The 6,000-nt window shown below is 37.2% G+C and overlaps 1 pseudogene; it reads right to left on the bottom strand.

The window, feature by feature from the left end:
• Positions 1 to 1,426: 1,426 nt before the first annotated feature.
• LOC128574171 (N-acetylated-alpha-linked acidic dipeptidase 2-like) overlaps positions 1,427 to 6,000 on the bottom strand; it is a 31,067-nt pseudogene continuing 26,493 nt past the window's right edge.

Below are 6,000 nucleotides of genomic sequence, written 5' to 3'. Positions count from 1 at the left end.
TTAGGGGAAGACAATGGTTAGAGGAATCAACTTTTATCAAAAAGCTCTTCTACAATAACTGTGTAGTTTCAGTCTGTTGAGTGCATCCTGACCTCTACAAACTAGTAAGAGGTAATTCCCCAAACAAGTCGGGATGTTCAGGATGACGTCTGGATGACAGATAGCTACAAATCTATAAAGGTCGTGCTTATTTCTCCCATTTCATCTTTCACCATATCCCCAATCTTTGCAGAGATACTCTGATTATGTAAACACAATCCTATATTTTACTTTCTTCGTTTTATTTTCTAGATTATAGTAGTACCTGCTGTTCTTCATAACTTCCTAAAGATTACTAACCCTTTATGGATAATAGTCAACGGTCATCACCCCACACCTCTTCTCTGGGCTCCTATGATAGTGCCCTCTATGTACCCCTAATAGCCTGGCTTTTGCATTCTTCTCCTGCCCCACCTGAGACTTCAAGTTTTTTTTTTTTTTTTAGACAGAGCCTCAAGCTGTCACCCTGGGTAGAGTGCTGTGGATCACAGCTCACAGCAAACTCCAACTCCTGGGCTCAAGCAATTCTCCTGCCACAGCTTCCCCAGTAGTTGGGATTACAGGCACCCGCCATAATGCCTGGCTATTTTTTGGTTGCAGCCGTCATTATTGTTTGGCAGGCCTGGGCTGGATTCAAACCTGCCAGCTCAGGCGTATGTGGCTGGCGCCTTAGCCACTTGAGCCACAGGCACCGAGCCAAGACTTCAAGTTTTTTCAGGACTATGGCTATGCCTTACACATCCTTATTTTGCCCAGGAAAAACAGAGTATTTGGTACGCAGTAGACATTCAGCACATATATGATATTTGCAATATATGCTACGAATATGTGCCCCCAGAATAAAAGAAAAGAGTTACAATAAAATAGTAATAACAGGTAACATGTTACACACCTTTTATGTATTAAGTGTAATGAATGTTATTATACAGCATTTATACACATATTTTGGTTACTTTGGAATTAATTTTCTTTCTTTTTTGTATTCTGAATAGTCAAATTTGTTAGTGATGTGTGTGTGTATATATATATATATATAATGTCACATTACTTACATTTATATTAACATGAATAAGCAATATGTTGGTGTATTGGAACTGAGATTTAAAAATTGATTAAAATGTATGACAAACCTGTCTCTACTAATGTAATCTGCAGTTTGGTTTATGAAACAACTTATTACATTGACAAGCGTGTATGTTGGTTATATTACAAGTACTTGCATATCCACTCAGGATATTTGTGCGACAATAGTACAAACCAGTCAGTGCAGAACACAAAAGAGGATCAAGTTTAAAAAAGAAACTTGCTTTATTGCCTAACTAAAGAGGCCTTGCCTTAGATGACAGTCAGGACTAGAAGATGGACGAGGTGCTTACAATCAAGACTCCTAGTCTAGTTCCCCTTGACTGAAATATGTCCTCCAATCGCACTTTTCCTCAGGAAGAACACTTACTTCATCGCCTGCAAGATTAGTCTAGAGAAATGAGATTTTTCTGGCAAATCCTGCATCAGGAAAAGGATATGAACTACTCAGTACCGATAACCAGCTAAGTGTCTGGTATTACTCTGTGAACTGTCATTTCATTGAATATCTCTGATAAGGAAATATTCACAAAATAATTCAAATTATATCCTAGTCTATCTTCAAAGAGACATGTGGTCTAACTCTATCCCTGGAACTCTTCCCGGGTCACATGTCCACCAGATGTCAGGAGCCAAATGATTCAGAGACAGAGTTCTCACCAAAGGAATGTGGATGAAATGCTGTATTTCCAAAATAATAAAATGGTTTACCTTATTCTTAGTGTAACGGGCTCTGCCTGAAGCAATTCCAAGTCTCTGAAAATAAGCTTCAAAATCACTTCCAGATCCCAGCTTATTGATTCTAGATGTAAAATATAGTACACACACACAGAGTGAAATAAATTATACAAAGCTAAATAAATGTGAAAAATAGCACAGGATTATATGTACACTTCTAAGAATTAAGTTTAACAACCCTCGAGACACTTTCTATCATCTGCTGAAAAAAATTGCAATAAACCCATAAATCTGAATTGAATGGCTTGGCGCCTGTAGCTCAGTGGCGAGGGCGCCGTCCACATACACAGGAGCTGGTGGGTTCAAACCCAGCCTGGGCCTGCCAAACGACGACAACTAGAACAAAAAAAAAAAAAAAAACAGCCGGGCGTTGTGGTGGGCACCTGTCATCCCAGCTTACTTGGGAGGCTGAGGCAAGAGAATGGCTTAAGCCCAAGAGTTTGAGGTTGCTGTGGGCTGTGACACCACAGTACTCTACTAAGGGTGAGAAAGTGAGACTCTGTCTCAAAAAAAAAAGAAAAGAAAAGAAATAGAGAACTTCAATGGGGGGGGTTGTTTATTTTTGAGACAGAGTCTCACTCTGTCACCCTCAGTACAGTGCCGTGGTGTCACAGCTCACAGCAACCTCAAACCTTTGGGCTTAAGCAATCCTCTTGCATCAGCCTTCCAAGTAGCTGGAACTACAGGTACCAGCCATAATACCTGGCAAGTTTTTCTTTCTTTTTTTCTTTTTAATGGTAAAGACAGGGTCTAGCTCTTGCTCAGGGGGGTCTCAAACTCCTGAGCTCAACCAATCCACCCTCCTTGGCCACCCAGAGTGAGAACTTCAATGTTCTTAAAATCCTTTTTTGTACTACTATTTTTGTTGAATTATCATTTTATAATAGAAACATGCAAATTTTCAAGAGACTGATTTGGAATATGGAATAAAGCTATAAGCTGCTACCATCATCTGCTGGTACAGCTTGAGTATCCCCCATTCAAAGTGCTTAGGACCAAAACTGATTCAGATTTCAGAATTTTTTCAGATTTTGAATATTTGCATACACATAATGATATATCTTGGGGATAGGACTCAAGTCTATACACAAAATTCATTTACATTTCCTATATATCAAATAATAGTTAATAACGTAGCACAATTTTTGATTAAAAAACTTGGAAAACTACATCTATCTGTGTTCTATCACAAGCTGAAAGATTTAGCTGTGCTGGCCAGTCACCAAGACAAAGGCTAGACAGAGAAATCCTTTATTATTTTTTTATTTACTCATGTTATTGAGGCAATGCCTGAGAATTGCATATTTGGAGAAACAAAGGGAGAAGAAGTTATAATTTATTCCCTGGTAAAAAAAGATGCACACGAATACTTTACCTAGGAAGATTTTTATTTTCAGGTGAAGGGTCTTTCTCTAACCAGCTTTCATAAAGTGATTTACCCGCAAAACCATCATCAGGGCTAGAGATCTAGACAGATAAACCGAATACAGGGAATTAGAGGCAGAAGCAACCACATTCATACCAAAATAAAATCATATATTATTTGCTATCAACTTATATTTCTCTCTATATGTGCATATATCTATCATGTTCATTTATAGAAAATGTATTTTTGATCACGTAAGCCCAAGAGTTAGAGGTTGCTGTGAGCTGTGTGAGGCCACGGTACTCTACCCGAGGGCGGTACAGTGAGACTCTGTCTCTACAAAAAAAAAAAAAAAAAAAATGTATTTTTGGCAAATGGAAAGAAAGAATCTATCCCAAATTCTTTATTTTCATTTCTTAGAGACAGAGTCTTGCATGTTACACAGGCTAACCTTGAACTCCTGGGCTCAAGTAATCCTCCTGTCTCAGCCTGCTGAGTAGCTAGGACTACAGGTGCGTGCCACTGCAATGGGCTAGCCCCAGTTCTTGTTAATTTGTGATGTCTACCTGTTAGTAACTTCGCCATAAACCTAAGATGTAATTTCCTGCTTATTTTGGTAAAAAAAAATTTTTTTTGCTGTTTAGGTAAAATTTTTAATAAGAGTTTCAAATTTTTTACAAATGTCATCACTTTAATGTTTGGCAGCTTGGATTTCTTTTAGTGGGAAGACATTGGGAAAACTTAACATGTAATATCTATTTTAGTAAATTATTTTGCCCAAAGAGACCTACAGAGAAGCCTCGGGGCAATAGAGGCAATCTAGATTAAGCAGCGGAGCTTGAAATTGAATTAATTTCAAGCTCAGCTGCTTAAATTCATAATTTAATAAGGAAATTTTTCAAATAATTTCAAATTAATAATTGAAATTATTAATGTAAGTCCTAGTTTTGCAGGGCAAGTGGGAGTTGGTGGAAGGACTACTATTTTACAATGTCTAATTATGTTTAAACAAAGTTAGAATTTTATGGATTTAAAACACCTCTACATAACCTCACATTTCTTCTGTGAATTTTAAGCACTCCTGTACATGTATAAATATACACATTGTATAAATGTAAATGTACTTAGTATAAATGTAAATGTACTCTGAATGAAGGCAAAACATATTTACATTTACAAACTTAGACTTGCCTTGTCTTTCTCTACTCTAAGAAGAAACAGGGTCATGTGCTGGAAACATCATGAACTGCAGAGTCTAAATCCTATTTTAGATCTAGATTACTACATTATCAGCTATATACTTTTTGTTTATAACTCTTCTGTGTCCCAAAATAAACCCAAGGCAGACCCAACTTATGTAACTCTGAAAACATTCTAACTTGGTGTCTCATTCCCCCTCTTTAGACCTTAGTTTTCTCATCTGTAAAAATGAGGATACTAACATCTACCTTAATCTAAATATAATCCCCTCTAATATCTTCTCTGGTCTTTAGATAGAGTTTTGTTATTCCTTTTTCTGTGTCACTATTCATAACAATTTTTTTTTCTACAGATATTTACTTAGTGCTGAACTCAGTAAAGATGGGGAAATAGTATAAATGGGAAAATGAAAAACAGTTTCTACCCCTTGGACTTCACAATCAAATCTAATTGGAGATATATATATATATCTATATCTATATATATATATCTACCAAACAAATATTAATACAGAGTTATGCTAAGCAATTAAAAAAAAAAGAATAAAGTGTTGTAAAGAAATGTGGATAGGAGATGTAAGATAGATGTGTCAACAGAAAAAGCCTTCCTGAGAAAATGGCAATGAAATTTAAGAAAATTTAATAAAGATGTTAGGTACTGTCACGTGTTTTTGAACATTTACCCAATTGAATTGAAATTATTTCAATTTCATACCATCTCTACTTTGATGCACAAAAGCTCTGTGTTGACACAGGCCCTTACCATTCTATCCAGTAGAAGGTAACAGTGGTGATTCACAGACTAAAGGTGAGGCTGGGAGTGGTGACTTGTGCTTAGCTCAGTCTGGAGGAGAGGGTACTTCCTCACCGCATACAAAGTCCTCAGCTTAAAACAGCCGTGGTACTCCACAGAACCATTTCCCCCAGCATGTTGCAGCAATAGCCGTGTCCTGCTCATTTCCAGCCAGCCAGAGAGGGCTACTCTGCTTCTGTCAAATTGCAATTGCTGAGAAATTCTATGCCATTTCTGACATCTTTTGGGGGTTGAATTCCCATCAAAATCCTTTCCTTTTTCTGAAATCATACTATCTTAAAGAAGTGCTAATCAGTACTCTGTCCCACACAATTTAGATCAGTTAAAAGAGAGAGTGTCTCTCTATGCCTTGAACTGCTGGGCTCAAGAATCCCCAACAATTAAAAAATAAATAAATAAATCTTAAAAAAAAAAAAAAAAGAATGAAAAAAGGAGAGGAAGTCCGAAAAAGTTAGAGGGAGAAAAGGAAGGATAGTTAAGACAAAAATAAGACTCTCACACACTCATGCGCGCACACTACGCAGAGGCAAGAAAGATAAAATAGAGGGAGACCAGTGTAGTCACACACAGGGGAACGTGCTGATGGAGTCTTTCACCTCTCTCAGGGGTCCTCAAACTACGGCCCATGGGCCACATGCGGCGGTGTGATTGTATTTGTTCCCGTTTTGTTTTTTTACTTCAAAATAAGATATGTGCAGTGTGCATAGGAATTTGTTCAGTTTTGTTTTTTTCTTAAACTTTAATCCGGCCCTCCAATAGTC

This window comes from Nycticebus coucang, chromosome 21 (assembly GCF_027406575.1).
Source record: "Nycticebus coucang isolate mNycCou1 chromosome 21, mNycCou1.pri, whole genome shotgun sequence".
NCBI lineage: Eukaryota > Metazoa > Chordata > Mammalia > Primates > Lorisidae > Nycticebus > Nycticebus coucang.
The sequence above is the reverse complement of the archived record's forward strand: the minus strand, read 5'-3'. Positions and strand labels throughout refer to the sequence as shown.